We start from the raw sequence: 15,154 nt of genomic DNA, 5'->3' as shown, positions 1-15,154 counted from the left end.
TGAGAAGAAGCCAAAAAGGAGAATCTTTTCTTGACTGGGTATTGACTGTGAGTACTGTGTTCAGTTCTGCCCCCCCCCAGTTTAGGAGGGACATTGAGATGCTTGAGCATGTCCAGAGAAGCGTGACGAGGCTGGTGAGAGGCCTTGAGCACAGCCCTATGAGGAGAGGCTGAGGGAGCTGGGATTGGTTAGCCTGGAGAAGAGGAGGCTCAGGGGTGACCTTATTGTTGTCTACAACTACCTGAGGGGTGGTTGTGGCCAGGAGGAGGTTGCTCTCTTCTCTCATGTGGCCAGCGCCAGAACGAGAGGACACAGCCTCAGGCTGTGCCAGGGGAGATTTAGGCTGGAGGTGAGGAGAAAGTTCTTCACTGAGAGAGTCATTGGACACTGGAATGGGCTGCCCGGGGAGGTGGTGGAGTCGCCGTCCCTGGAGCTGTTCAAGGCAAGATTGGACGTGGCACTTGGTGCCATGGTCTAGCCTTGAGCTCTGTGGTAAAGGGTTGGACTTGATGATCTGTGAGGTCTCTTCCAACCTTGTTGATACTGTGATACTGTGACTGGTAAAGAGAGTTAGCATCTGACTCAAAGGAAAAATACTATGCAGTTATTAGTGCTACTAAACAGAAGCTATTTTCCTGTCATTCACTATTAGCAATAAGAGCAAAAGAGATTGGCTTTGATACACACACTTCACTATTCTCCATCAAAACTCCCTTGGTAAATTTTAATTCAAGATGAATTTCTCATCACTTCTTTCAGCTCATTGCATGTTCTATTGTATTATCTTTATCCCCATTAGAAGGTTTCTTTTAACACCTAATTGCTTTTCTTTCTCACTCACTGGCAAATTTGAGCTCGTTTATTGCTTCACAAACCTCAAAGCATGCAGGCTTTGATTAATTCAGTGATTAATCTTGTGGTTGGCAAGTTCCCTCCACCCATCTCTGTTTCTCAGCTGCTTTCCAGCTCTCCTGGCGTCACTCTGGTTTGTGCCGCTGGAAGTGCCTGGCAGCCTCCACTCTGCTGCAGCTTCCCTAGGGAAGGGATGGGTCAGCAGGCATCACGAGTTATTTCTGTCTGCACCCCAGACATCGTGGTGTGCAGTGCTTATAAAGCATCAGGTTAACCTAGTAGAAACAAGGAGGGGAAGTACTACAAGAGAAACAACAGTCTTTTGTCTGTTCGGTTCATCTTAGCCGGGCTGGTTAACAGGAAGAAACGAGCCAGAGTACACAATCCAGCCCTGTCACTGCTTCTGGAAATGCTACAGACAGCCCTTCACAGCCACCCTTAACTCCCTCAGACTTTGCTCGGTAATGTGGGAGCAGGCAAGCAGCCTGGAGCTTGAGGACAGCGAGAGCAGTGAGTCCTGCAGCCTTTCTGAATGGGCTTCCCGTGACTTCTGAGTTCACAGTTACAGATTCCCTGCCTGAACCCGAACCGGGTACAGATCCCACGACAAAACTTCACAGCCCCTTTACAACCTTTTGTGACTGGAACATTTCCCACGGCTGACCTTTTCTCCTTTGCTACCTCCCAGCGCCTTTTGCCCAGTGTCCAGGGCGTTTTCCACGTCTGGCTGTGCCCCGCCAAGTCCTGCATTCTGCCAGGTGAGGCAGAGATGTACAGAGCGATGCCCATTAGGTTTATGGCATTTAGTGAGTCTCAGGGTGACTAATCACATTTTATGTGCTTTCCCAGTCTGGCTGTATCCGCTGTTATCTCTCATCTTAAACTCTAAATCCTCCAGGGCAAAGACTGCCTTCTCTTTACCTGCTGCATATTACCTAGCTGACAGCAGCCAAGGATTTTACATGCTTCAGTAGTAAGCAGCCTAAATTTTGCTTTAAGAACATTGGTAAAATCGTCCTCCTTTTCACATAATCTCTACATCAGCTGGGACAAGAACCTATCTGGAGATCACGTTTCTGTAATGGAATGGATCCTGTGCCAAAACTGAGATAGCCAAGCAGCAATGAAAATAAATCAAAGCCTACTGTTTATTTATTCGGTCTCTTTAATGTGTATATATTAGCATGTTCCACCCTGCCTTTTCTGGGAGGGCTGTATAAATATGTGCCTTAACTCAGAGGAGGATATGGGACGCACCTCTTCAGTGTGCAGGCACTGCAGCTGGCCACATCTGCTGCCCAGGAGGCTGCTGCCACACCTCTGCTAGCCCTGTGCCACAAAGCTCTCCCTGGAACTGCCACGGGGCCACCTCTAGCTCTGTTCGTTTGACTTTCCCAGCAAGGGTGTTAGGCTATGGGGATAAAGTTGTCCTAGTCCACTCCTTGAATCCCCACACACCCTTAGGCAAACAAAAAGAGCCTCTTAAGGAAAAAGTCTGAGAGTGGATAAGGCTCCATGCTCCACAGAGGGGAAGAAATTGGCTGTGGGTGGACATGACCTTCTCCTCCTACCATTATTTGTTTTCCCTGACCTCAGTTGTTTGCAGGGTGGCCAGCTTTGATTTGTGATTTCAGGAGGTTGGCAACAGCTGCTGCACTGGGCTCTGGGATGTGAGCATGGGCTCTGCATGGGAACATCTGACTCTTGAACTGAGTGACAGGTATATGGTGACCCATTAAACGGTGGTTAGCAATCTGCAGTTACAGTTTGACTCTCCCAGAAGACGATTCGCATGCAGTTAAAAACCACAAGCCTTTAAAAGTCTCCTTTGAAAGCTCTTTAAACTGCTTTGGCAAGCCCAAGTTGTTAAACAATTTATTATCACTTCTCTGCCAGAAAAGCTTGTGAAACAGCTTAAAGAGCAAACTGTACAGTGCCCAAGATTGTCACAGATGAAACCTTTCTTTTTCTCTGGTGCCCCCACAATCCATTTCCCCTCCTTTCCCCAGACATCCATTTCTTCTTGGTTTAAAGTAGCCTGGGCTAGTTATTTCCATTACAAGAGCAGCATATCTAATAAGTCACAAGCCTTCAGCAGCAGAGTGAAAAAAAAAAAAGAAATTCATTGCTCCATTTACCCTAACAAGATCTTAGCCACTTCTTACAGTAGATGGAATAAATCATACCCGGCTTTCCATTCCTCTTGCTAACCCCACAACTGCCACGGGAAGCAGTAAAGGAGATCATGCCTGTCTCCAGGTTTTTTCAGACCCTTTGAAGGCTACTCCCCAGAAGCTTCCATCCTCTCTCCTGTCTCCCTGCTGCCACGAAGCTGTAAGTGAATCACTGCAGCTACTCGGCATGTTCTTTTTTTGTTGGTGTTTGTACCTTTTCCCCCTCTCCTGTTTATTTTAGAATCATAGAATCAGTCAGGGTTGGAAGGGACCACAAGGATCATCTAGTTCCAACCCCCTGCCATGGGCAGGTACACCCTACCCTAGATCAGGCCAGCCACAGCCTCATCCAGCCTGGCCTTAAACATCTCCAGGCATGGGGCCTCAACCACCTCCCTGGGCAACCCATTCCAGCCTCTCACCACTCTCATGCTGAACAACTTCCTCCTCACCTCCAGGCTGAATCTCCCCACCTCCAGCTTTGCTCCATTCCCCCTAGTCCTGTCACTCCCTCATAGACTAAAAAGTCCCTCCCCAGCTTTTTTATAGGTCCCCTTCAGATACTGAAAGGCCACAAGAAGGTCACCTGGGAGCCTCCTTTTCTGCAGACTGAACAGCCCCAACTCTTTCAGTCTGTCCTCACAGCAGAGCTGCTGCAGCCCTCTGAGCATCCTTGTGGCCCTTCTCTGGACACGCTCCAGCATATCCACATCCCTCTTGTACTAGGAGCTCCAGAACTGGATGCAGTACTCCAGGTGGGGTTATTTTAAATAAGCCAGAAGTCTTTCAGCCAGTAGGACTGTCAGATTTTGCCTAGGTTGTATCATACCTAAAGAAAAGCAGGATCTGAATGCCTTTACTTGCTTTCATGCCTCCACTCTGTTATTTCTAATTGCTTCCATGCAGCATGCATCCAGAAGTTCTATTGATGGCTTGCCCAGGGCTTATCATACCCAGCCTCCAGGATGAACTGAAATCCTTGGGCACCACATCAGCACTGGTAATGGTAACAGCAGAGCAAAAGCTTCCATACTATGAAGGAAGGTAGAGGTTGTTAGCAGCTGTCCCAGCCTTAGGGAAAAGTTGTCAAGAGGACACAGCAGGTGCCTGCAAAGCTACTGACTTCACTGAGAAGTATTCCAGTAAATAGGGAGAGCTCCTCCCACACCAATGGACAGCATAAATGCAATACTAGGTAACCCATTTACAGATAAACCACCCCAAGACAGCTAGCAAAGAATGAAGCAACTGTCTAAACAGAGCCTAAACAATATGCAGGCAAACCTTGAATGCAAGGCTTGAGAGAGAAACCATCACTTTTACCTAGGAGAGTACAACTGGCAAAGCAGAAGTGCTTGTGCATTTGTTATTTGGCTGCAAGCAAAGGGACTGGGAAATGAATCTGCCTCTCACTGCCCACCCAGCACAGAGGACAGATTCAAGTTCTCTGGCAACTTTCCTAGCTGGAGAAGGAGATATCCTCTCCAGCTGAAGAATGCACACACACTGCTCATGCACTTCACCATCTAGCAGGACGATGTTTTGATTTCATATTAGAACTGCTTGAAAATGAGGCCTTTAATACCTCTATTGTTGCACATTTCTCCCTCAAAGTATGTTTAAAGGACTTAATCAGACTCATTTCCTTAATTTCAAGCGTATCTCTGAAAATGTATTATCCCAGGCTGATGGCATCAAAGAGAGAATTAGGAATAAAGCCAAGTGAATAAAAACAAAGATATTTCCTTTCAGTTACTGTGCAGCCTTCACAGGCTGTAAGCATTAGGGCTGCTGAAATACCACTGGCGCATTCTTCGAGATCTGTGAATTAGTGCCTTGCTTTTATGCACTGGGTGGGAAGTGAGGAGGCCATCCCTGTCACCCTGAGCCCAAGAAGGGCTGTGCTGAGCAGCTTCAGATGTGCAGCACCAGAAAAGTATCTTTGGACTACTGCTGCCTGGGTTTCCAGTTCCCAAGGCATATTTATCACAGCAAAGTTCCTGTGCTGAATCAAGAAAAAAAACTGGATGTGATTTTTGTGGCATATACAATGCTTGCTTCCACCTTCTATCCTTTGACATTAGTTGCAGAGAAGCAGCAGCTCTTGCAGCCATCCTGGAGTGGGGTGGAGGTCCATGTAAGTCACCTTCCCAGGTATTTCTCATGGGAGCTGGCCCAGAGCAGACAACCATGCAGTAAAAAACAGAAGTTCACTGAGACCCAGAGTGAGGAGACAGATGTGTCTCTCCCATCAGGGAATTAAACTCCCTTTTGCTGCCATGCTGCCAGGGCTGCAACATGGGCAGGATGGAAGGCATGTGGCATGCAGTGCTTCTCCATGGGGGTCATCAAAGATTTCAAACCAAGATGCCTTTGTCACAGAATCACAGGATATTGGGGGGTTGGAAGTGACTTCAAGGGACTGTTGATTCCAACCCCCCTGCCAAATCAGGATCACCTACGGCAGGTCACACAGACACGTGTCCAGGTTGGCTTTGAAAGTCTCCAGAGAAGGAGATTCCACAATGTCTGGGCAGCCTGTGCCAGGGCTCCAGCATCCTCACAGTAAAGAAGTTTCTCTTCCCGTTGAGGTGGAGCTTCCTGTGTTCTAGCTTATATCTATTATTCCTCGTCCTATTACCAAGTGCTACTGAAAAGCCTGGCCCCTTCCTCTTCACACCCACCCCTCAGATATTTATAGGCATCAGTAAGATCTCCTCTCAGCCTTCTCTTCTCTAGAGAGAACCAGTCACAGTCCTCTCGGTCTTTTCTTTGTAGCAGAGATGTTCAAGTCTCTTAATCTGCTTTGTAGCCCTCTGTAAGACTCTCTCTGGTAGATCCCTGTCTTTCTTGAATAGGGGAACCCAAAACTGAGAGGCTAAGGAGCAACTCCTAACCCCTGCTGTGCCAGGAGACATGGCACAATTTGAACAGCATGGTCCAGGACAGAGCCAGCAGAATTGCTGAAGCAATTTATGCAACCTTTTTCTCACAGCACTTCCTGGGAAAGCACCCAGCAGATGAGCTGGGTGCAGTTACAACAAAGCACAGAGCTGTGAAGCCTTTCTGCTTCATGCTTTCCAGAGTAAGGCTGGGCCATGTCTGCTTTCAAAGAGAACAGGGAGCCAGAGCCTCTGCACATCTCTTCTATCTCCTCTCCTTGGCATGGCAACTCGAAGAAGAAGGGTAGGCAGGTTATGCTGTCTGTCTGGTCATTTGGCCCATCATCAGTCATCCTCAGTAATAACTTTTTAATCTCTGTTATTTCAACTAAATGGGCAAAATCCAGCAGTTTATTCTGGTCTGAGAAGTTAGGCTTCTGCAATGCCCTCCGCCGCCACGGTGGCTCCCTGTCTGCCCCGAGGACTGGCAGCATCGCTGCCGTCAGGGCTGGTGTGCCCAGCCTCTGTGGCCCGGCACCAGCTGGAACACAGCCGGAGCTAAATGTGCTGATGGGCAAAGAACATCTTGTGCAAGGGCCACAGAGATCAATGCATCCACAAGACAGTGAGCAGCAGTTTCTAGGGTGGGCAGGAAGCCTTGGGAACACAAGCAGCACAGTCTGGTAACTGCAGTGTGACAAGACACAAGCGGCTCTGCATAGGGGATGCCTGTTGGTGGCCATGGCTAGGGGCACCTGCATCCTGGGCTGTTGGGCACAGCAGCATCTAGAGGCTCCTGCTTACAAAAGGCTTGGAGAAACCAAGGCTAGCTGCCATGAAACTTAGGCCTGAGGGCTCTGACTCAGCTTTCCTCCCTTCCTGAGCTCCCCAAGGGCAGCAGGAGAGATCTTCATCTCTCCAGCCTTTCCTCAGCAACAGTAAGGCTTGGAGACAGGTCTGTGAAGAAGCCAGGGAGGACAGTCACTTGTTCACTTGTGACAGCTCATCAGTGCTGCAGCTTAACAGAAATGGTCAGTTCTGAGCTTTCTCCTTTCTCCAGCCCATGCTAGAGGATGGTTTCCCACTACTCTCCCTCCCACAGTGAAGCAGAGTGGCAGCTCCAAAGCCATCACTTCTTAGCAGCAGTTAAAGCTGAAAGAGAAGCTACTGAACAAGAGAAGTTACTGGACCTTTTCCACCATCTCCTGCCCTCTAGGGTCCTTTCCTTTGATTCAGCAAGGTATTAGCATAAGAAATTACTAATTACTTTCACAGCCCCACCCTCATGAAGCAAGCTCATCTGCCTCTTCAGGACATGTCATGCCTTGAGAAACACCTGGCTGCTTGATTGCTCCAGACACCTCTTGAGGCTCTGCAGACAGGACAGGCTCCACAGCAGGAGGAGACAAGTGGTGGTTGGATAGCTCTGGTGCAAAACAGCTTTCAACCCCCTGCCCTGGGCTGAGCAAGCAGCAGCATGTTCTTTGTGGCTAGGAAATCCAACGGGAGGACCATGCAAGGCAGAGGGGCGCTTGCATGGCAGCACATCTCACCTACTCCCAGACTGATACAAATGCATGTATCCATGTGCACAAGGCTGTGCACCATACTGGTGCATTCTGCAGCACAGCACATGGTGATGGAGACCTCAGCAAGGATACTCTTGGGGCCCTTAAGGGCTAATCCTGCACAGCCATGCTGCTACAGCAGCTGTGCCTGACACCCAAGGCCTCAGAGTGCACCCTCCTGGCCTCAGCTACCACACCATCAGAGCTCAATGTCACACTTTGAGCCCAAAGCAAATGAGTTCACATCAGTCACTGGAGCAGAAGACACTCAGCAAATGTGACCTGGTACCAAGCCTGTCCCTGTCCAGGCTGATGACTTTGGCTGAGCAACAGTAACCCCTGCACACCACTCCGGGAGAGGCAAACAAGCAGACAGATGTGCCTGCAGCCCCTAAGGAAAAGCCTCCTCCAAAGCTGTGCCAGCTCAGAGCATTCCCACCCTGGCCATTGTTTTGGGAATGGCTGGAAAATGTCAGCAGGGCGCTGGGTGCGGGTTTGGCGGAGGGGTGGGGGGGGGAGGGGGAGGGGAAATCAGGAAAAAGGAAAAACAGATGATTAGATTTTTTTTTTTTTTTTTTTTAAATCAGCCAATAAATTATATTAACTTTTCCACTGACCTTTTGCCGGGTCACATTATCGGAGTGGTGAATGTGGTTCATGAAGATAGCATTATGCTCGGGTTTCAAACGGTGCAGAAAGTGCATCCCAAGCAGTATGCCAAAATGGAAACGCTGGCTCTGCTGCAGGGGTGTGCTGCTCATTACCCTCCTGAGAAAGGCCAGATCCAGCATCTACAAATGCTGCACAGTTGAGTTAAAAGGTCGGGGTCCCAGGGAGGTTGGGTGTTTCATAAGGTCTGGCTGTTTACTGCTTTCTTCTTGAGGTTGTGGTGCCACTGGAGCTGCCTCTGCAGAGGGACCGGCTTTGTAGCATGCAGCCAAGATCATCTTCATGCCTATGCCTGTGCCAGGCCAATAAGCCATGGTGCAGACAGCTGGAAGCAGTCAGCTTTCCTTAGCCAGAGCATCAACATTGGCCCCACATCATAGTGCTGCACAGGATAATGTTCTGTCCTAAACGGGAGGGAAGAGAGTGTGAGCGTGCAGCTACCTGCATTGGGTGCTTGCAAGGGTAAGGGAGAGCACTGGTGATCCTGGCAGCCTCAAGCAGGGTTTACCAGGTGTTGGCAGGACTGAAGGACTGCACTGCATTGTTGCATTGACTCTACATCATTAAGTCAGAGGTGGCAGCTCCTTCCAGGAGTGCCAGCAGGGGAGCATGCCAGCCCACAGGAGCCAGCGTGATCCTGCTGTCTGAGGACCGCACCGGTCCCCAGTGCTCAGAGAGCTGCTCTACCCCTTGGACTGTGGCCACAGTAGAGACAGAGGCCTCCACTCACCCCCTGCCAACCCAGCAAAGCCAAAATTATCCTCTTCTGTGTGTGTTCTGGGTAGAAGAGCCACAATTGTATCTCAGGAAAGCATTATTGTACTCCACGAGCTCTATCTTATCAGGGAAAGGAAAATGGGACTTTGACAAATTGCCTCTGTCGCAGCCAGGGTAAGCACATGATTTTTGGTAATCTCCCACTCTGGCCCCATCCCTGCCACAGCCACCATTGTTCCAGCCCCAGCACTGCGCCTGTAGAGTGCAGGCAGCCACGACCCTCCCGAAGATGAAAGAGCAAGTGGAGCCCTGACCCCGCTCACTTCGGCTGCACCCCATGCATTGTGTTTGCAGGTGGGGATGCAGTTGGAGTTAGGCTGATCCCTTTATCTGGAGCCTTCAAGTGCTGATAAGGTGACATCACCCGCTGGAGCAGGGACTTGAACTCTTTTGCAAGGGGAGATGGTTATCAGTGGGCTCTGGCAGGACTGTGCTCACTCTTCAGCCCCGCAGCTGGAAGCTGAGCCACCCTAGGAGCCTCTGACACGATAGGAAGGGTTTGTTTTGCTTTGCACAATGGCTGCTCAGATCCTGTCCAGCAGCAGTGCAGAGAGCAGTGCAGGCCACTTCAAAGGCACCTGGATTCATGCTGCCACAGCACAGGGCATCCAGCATGGCCAGTGGCTGTCCTGCCCCAGGACACTCAGCCTGACCCCAGGGACAACCTGGTCCTCAGAACACCGGTTGCAACAGCAGGCATATTGTTCCTAGTCCCAGGGCAAAGAGGATCATTGCTTGAAAACCTTATCTTGACTCATGAGAAAGCCCAAGAGCAGCCCATGAACCCAACTCCACCTGCAGAGCATCCCTATAGGGAAACCAGGTCACTTCTGTCATCTCTCCACTCCTCACTGGTACAAGGCCACCTGGGGACCCTCCCCAGCAGGACTAGGAGGGCTGGATGAACCTCTTGACCTGTCCTGATACCACACAAACCAAATCCTCTACCAGAGCAGCGAACCGTGAATGCTCAGATCCCCTCTGCTGAAAGCCGCAGGGCAGGAAAAGACCTGAAAGGCAACTGTGACGCCCGTGGGGACAGCCAGCACAAGCCTCCAGGCATGGAGGACCCTGCCTGGCACGGTCAGTTCACCTACCTGGGAGGGGTCACAGCCCGGGGTCCACGCTGGGTGTGTGCAGCCAACCTCATTGTGCAAGTGCTTGCACCAGGCATGGATGAGGCAGGTCTGGCCTGGCAGCAGTGCTGGGAAAGCTCTGGTGCGCTCCACACTGGGAAGTGCTCTTCATCCCTCCAGGCACGACTGTGGTTGGTGGTGAGGTGATCTCCATCAGAGGTGTTGGTGCCAGGGGCAGCTTCCCAAGTACCAAAGAAGCATCAGCCACTGAGTGCTACAGGGAGTGGGCAAAGAGGTTACAGCAAACTGCTGTGCCCAGCTGTGCAGCACCTGCCCGCTGCCTTTTGGCGCTTTGCTGCTGGCTCTTGCTTACCGAGGCAGGACAAAGGGACAGAACGTCAGGTGTTGCAAGCATCACACCTGTCCACCCAAACCTGCTGCTCTCCTGATTCCTGCATGTCTCCCCATCCCTATGGCTCAGCTCTCTGCTTCCCAGAGCTAGGCCATCAGTGTAAAACCAAAGAGGAAAAAAAACAGGTAGACTGAATATAAGCTCTGAGACCGCTGATGCCCTCTTGCTGCACCCCAGGGCAGAGGCCAAGTGCAGCCGCTGGAGGGCTGAAAACCACAATACCGGCTGGTGTGCCTGAGCGCCAGCACCAGCCTGCACAGCTCCTCCTGTCACCCAAGTCTCTGTAGCCTGCAACATCCCTTCCCGCAGCATGAGCAAAACCCATCGCACCCCTTCACAGATGCCATCCCAGGACCCCCCGCAGAAGGGAGCAGGTGCTGCTGTCAGCACTGCACCCATCTGCTGCTGTCTAAAGTCCAACTGTTAATGAAGGAACATCAAAGCAGCCCTTGGGGCAGACCAGAGGCTCACTTCTGGGGCCAAAGCAGAGGAGAGCCGGCAGCCTGCCCTGCTGCTCCCAGCAGCCACAGCCCAGGAGCTTCCCGGGACACAGGGGCAGTCCTGGCCTGCCTCCCTGGTCTTCTCTCATCACTCATCCCACTCTCATTGCCCAGAATAGCCCACAATGAATTCTGCAGTTAATTTGGGCCTGCTCTGAGCCTGCAGGGGCTGTAATCTGCGTTTGTCTCCAGCCAGCTTCATTTCAGACCTCCCTGTGCTCTGAGATGCAGCAGAGGCACTCGTCCTTTCCTTTCTTTTTCTGCCTTGATGGCACCCACCCCATCACAACCTCTCAGTACTCAGATGCCATCCATGCCCTTTGCTTTTCTTATGGGCTATGATGCCCAGCACTGTACACACACCGGCAGGGCAGAGTCTCTTGCAGCCCGTGCCCTAGCAGCTGCCATAGCACTGCACTTGCAGGACCAGCCTCCTCTGCAGAAGCAGCTGATCCTGCACCCTGCCCTCATGGACATGCTCTCTGTCGTTGTCCCCACCACTCTGACTTGTAATACAGACTGTCCCCCGGTAGTGCTAGACCCTTTCAACACATTCTGCCACCAACTTTGGGATCTCCACATACAGGAGAATTATGTATGACTACTAAAGGCTGCAGCCTCGGTTTATCTCAGCTCTTCCAGAGCATTTAAAGTAAGTTTTCTATTGTCAGTGCACAAGTAAAGGACAAAGATGGTCCCATGGGATGCAGCAGAAAGAGGCCAGGTGACCTGTTGCTTCAAGACTCATAACACAGCACCGCAAACACTGCTGTCAGCTGCACACCCGTGCTGCATCCACAGAGTCTTCACCCCACCAGCTCCGAGATCGCGGCTCACGCAGGCATCCTCCTGTGCTTTAGAAAGCAAGCTGAGGTGCCCACCCCACCGTCTGCAGCCGAGGCTTTTGTTTCACTCAGGGTTATCTTATCGCCATAGGAAAGGCAATACAGCAGAAGAATTTCCTTTCCTTTATGTTTCCAGCCTTCCCATTGTCTGGCGTCTGGACCGCTCAGTCTCACCACTCAGCAATTCACTCGGCCCTTTGGAAACACGAATGCAGGCACCTCTTATCAGAAGGAGCTCTGCAAGGGCTCCTTTGGCTGCTGCAGGCAAATCAGGCAGGCTCTGGCCACTCCAGGGCCCCATCCTCACCCTGCTAAGCTTTGCCTTGTTAATGAGCCATGCCACGAATAAGTTTCCAGTGCCTAAAGCAGGGGCCAGCTGAGCTCTTTACTTGAGAGATAGTAGTTCTACTTGAGCGATAGCAGCACGGTTTGGTGAGACTTGACTATAGTATTGAAACATGGTCTCATGTTTCTTTCTTCCTTCTAATTCATACAGCTGGAGACCTGGAGGCCAGGGCAGGATCCATGCCCCTGGAAAGGAGGAACAACTACAAGCCACCAGCACCTCAGAAAAGACTGGGAAACAGTCAGGCCAGGGGTACAGCAAAGGCACTTTCCCTGATGTGGTACTTCCAGGAGTTACCAGCCCCACTCACTCTAGAACAAAGAGCTAAGCTTGCTCATCTAAGGAGGACAGGTGCTCAGGGCATCTTGGAGAAGCTGCAGCTTGTCCAAAGGTGCCTGGGCAGAGCATGGAGCAAAGCTAAGCAGCAGGGCTGGGCTTGCTCCACCACACCATCACATCTTCCAAGCCCCACTTGCTCCTGGTAGCTCTGTTCCCTAAGCAGCTTTGCTTTGCCCCAGACAGACAGCACAGGGCCTGCAGCACCTCTTTCCAGAAAGAGGAACTGGCTAAGTTTGGAATTAGAAAGTATTTGGTTCTCCCTTTCTCCACAACAATGCAAGCAAAGCTCAAAGCAGAACAATGCTGGTTTTCGTTTCTCTCATGTGCTCCTCTCCTCACCCAGGCAGCATGAGGAGAGGGCTCAGGAGCACACAGGGTGATGGCTGAGCAGAAGATGGCTTCTGTCAAGGGGAGGGAGAATCCCTTTTCCCCAGGACTCTCAGAGCAATGGTTCCTGAGCATCTCCCAGCAATCCTGTAAGCACGGCTGCCTCAGGGAGTGAGCCACCAAGCAGAGACAACTCTTGTCCCAGGCAAAGCTCGGGCTGCTTCACAAACTACAGTCAACACAAAGGGGCTCTGCAGAGGCCTTCAGCTTCCCTTTGCTCTGTGCAGGCAACAAAAGCTTAGCTGGACTGCGGGAACTTCCTGCCAGGGACACGACAATGCTTCTGCTTCTTTTGCCTCAAGTGCTTTGACTCCCAAGTGACAAGGGGCTGAGGATCAGAGCGGGACATTTCCAAGAGGGCAAACATAAGTCTGCTCCACCCAGCGAGTGCAGTCCTCCTGCCCTGCCACCACCCATGGGACAGACCCTTTTCCCACAAGGGCAGCAAGAAAAAACCCTGGGGCACAGTTCCTTTGACTCAGGAGCGGTTTCTTTTCCTCTTGTCCTCACCATGACCTCTCCAGTCCCAGGATGTCTAGGGTACTTCAGGCATTTAACTCTGAGAGCTTACACTCAGAGATGCCCTGGGGAGCTGTTCCCTGACTCTCCCAGAAGCCCAGAGAAAGGAAAAGAAGGAAAAGCCCTAGGTAAAGAAAGAAAAGCCTCAGGAAAAAAGCTGAACTAGACCCATTACACAGAGAGGGTGGCAGAGCACAACACTGCTGCTTCTCATGGAGGACAGAGGAACCTGCTGGAGCAAGGCAATGGCATAAAGTCCAGGGGAGCAGAGAAGGAGCTGCTGTGAGCAGTGGGGAGGAAAAATCAAAACAAAGCAAAAACAACCAAAAACCCAGAACAAGCAAAAAAAAACTCAAATGAGAAAACACACAAAACCCCCAATCAATCAAAAAAAGAAGCTGCCTCTTACTTTAGAGCAACAGCGTTTCAGGACAACCAGCAAAGAGATGCTTAACTTTGGTAGAAACAGCTTGAGAGGCCCCTCACTTGCTAGGGCAAAAGGCACTTTTCCCACCGTGGTCCCCTCGACCACCTTCTTGCACAGGCAGGCTGGAAACAGCTAGTTCGTGTGGCACTCTGCAGGGGTGCCTGTGGCAGTAGTCCCTGGGAACCTGCACCTCTGCTGGGATCCTTAACTGGTGCGGGACACATCAACAAATTGGAACATAGGTTTCAACTCAACACGAGGAGAAGCTTCTTCAGGGAGGGTGACATGGCACTGAAACAGGCTGCCCAGAGAGGTTGTGAAGCCTCCTTCTCTGGAGACTTTGCAAACCCGCCTGGATGTGTTCCCGAGTGAACTACCCTAGGGGATCCCGCTTCGGCAGGGAGGTTGGACTGGATGATCTCTGGAGGTGCCTTCCGACCTCTAAAGCTCTGAGCCACCGCCGCCGCGGGCTGCTCTGCCGCTGCCTGGGCAAGGTCGGCCCCTAACGGCCGGAGGAGGACTTCAGCCTCCTCCGGAGCAGGCAGCGACGGCGGCTGGGGGACTCGCGGGTGCAGAATCGTCGCCGCATCTACCTTTGAGCTGTTGGATCAGAGCCAGCTGTCCCCGGGCAGCCGCACGGTGCCGCCTGCAGTCGGGTAACAGGCAAAGAGCCTTCTGCAGCGCTGGCTGAGGGGGGCCAGGCTCCCGCACCATCTCCTACATGGGCACTCTGCACCCTGCTAGGAAAGGGGTAGCTATGCCCTGCAGCTGCCCCTAAGACTGAACAGACAAGAGGGGCTCTGCAGGGGATGTGTAAGGGTCGTTTGGATGTGGTGCTTAGGGATACGCTTTAAGGTGAATCTTGTAGAGTAGGGTTATAGGTTGGATCATAGAATCAGTCAGGGTTGGAAGGGACCACAAGGATCATCTAGTTCCAAACCCCCTGCCACGGGCAAGGACACCCTACCCTAGATCAGGCTGGACAGAATCTCATGCAGCCTGGCCTTAAACACCTCCCTGGGCAACCCTGAGGGGCTTTTCCAACCTGGATGTTTCTGTGATAATGGCTGGGGAGCCCTGCCTGAGACTGAGGGTCATAAAGGCAGCCACACCAGGCACTTACTGCTCTGGAGAGTGCAGGGAACATGGCTGTTAGGGCAACAAGGGCAGCAAACAGCTCCAGGACAATCCCCGGTGCTTTCCTGTTGTCCTGAGGGAGAAGAAACAGGAGAGGTAGGGGAACACCACCACAGCGTGTCCAGAGAAGACATCTGGAAAGAACCCAACATGTACTTCCCAGCAGAAGCCCCATCCCCACCAAGTGTACCAGATGCTCCAGACCCACAATGATCCCAAGGACTTCACCTTCCCCCTGCCAGAC

At 51.6% G+C, this 15,154-nt stretch overlaps 1 protein-coding gene across 1 annotated transcript in view; it reads right to left on the bottom strand.

The window, feature by feature from the left end:
- ATP13A3 (ATPase 13A3) overlaps nucleotides 1-10,358 on the bottom strand; it is a 90,411-nt gene extending 80,053 nt beyond the window's left edge. Inside the window, exons 1-2 of the mRNA XM_064152900.1 lie at nucleotides 10,020-10,358; nucleotides 8,094-8,549 (exon numbers count right to left, since the gene is read on the bottom strand). The gene's annotated coding sequence lies outside the window, so the exon portion shown is untranslated. The remainder of the gene's footprint in view (nucleotides 1-8,093; nucleotides 8,550-10,019) is intronic.
- Nucleotides 10,359-15,154: the final 4,796 nt, after the last annotated feature.

The sequence above is a fragment of the Pogoniulus pusillus genome, chromosome 13, assembly GCF_015220805.1.
Source record: "Pogoniulus pusillus isolate bPogPus1 chromosome 13, bPogPus1.pri, whole genome shotgun sequence".
Lineage (NCBI taxonomy): Eukaryota > Metazoa > Chordata > Aves > Piciformes > Lybiidae > Pogoniulus > Pogoniulus pusillus.
Note: the sequence above shows the minus strand (reverse complement) of the source record. Positions and strands in the feature narration are given on the sequence as shown.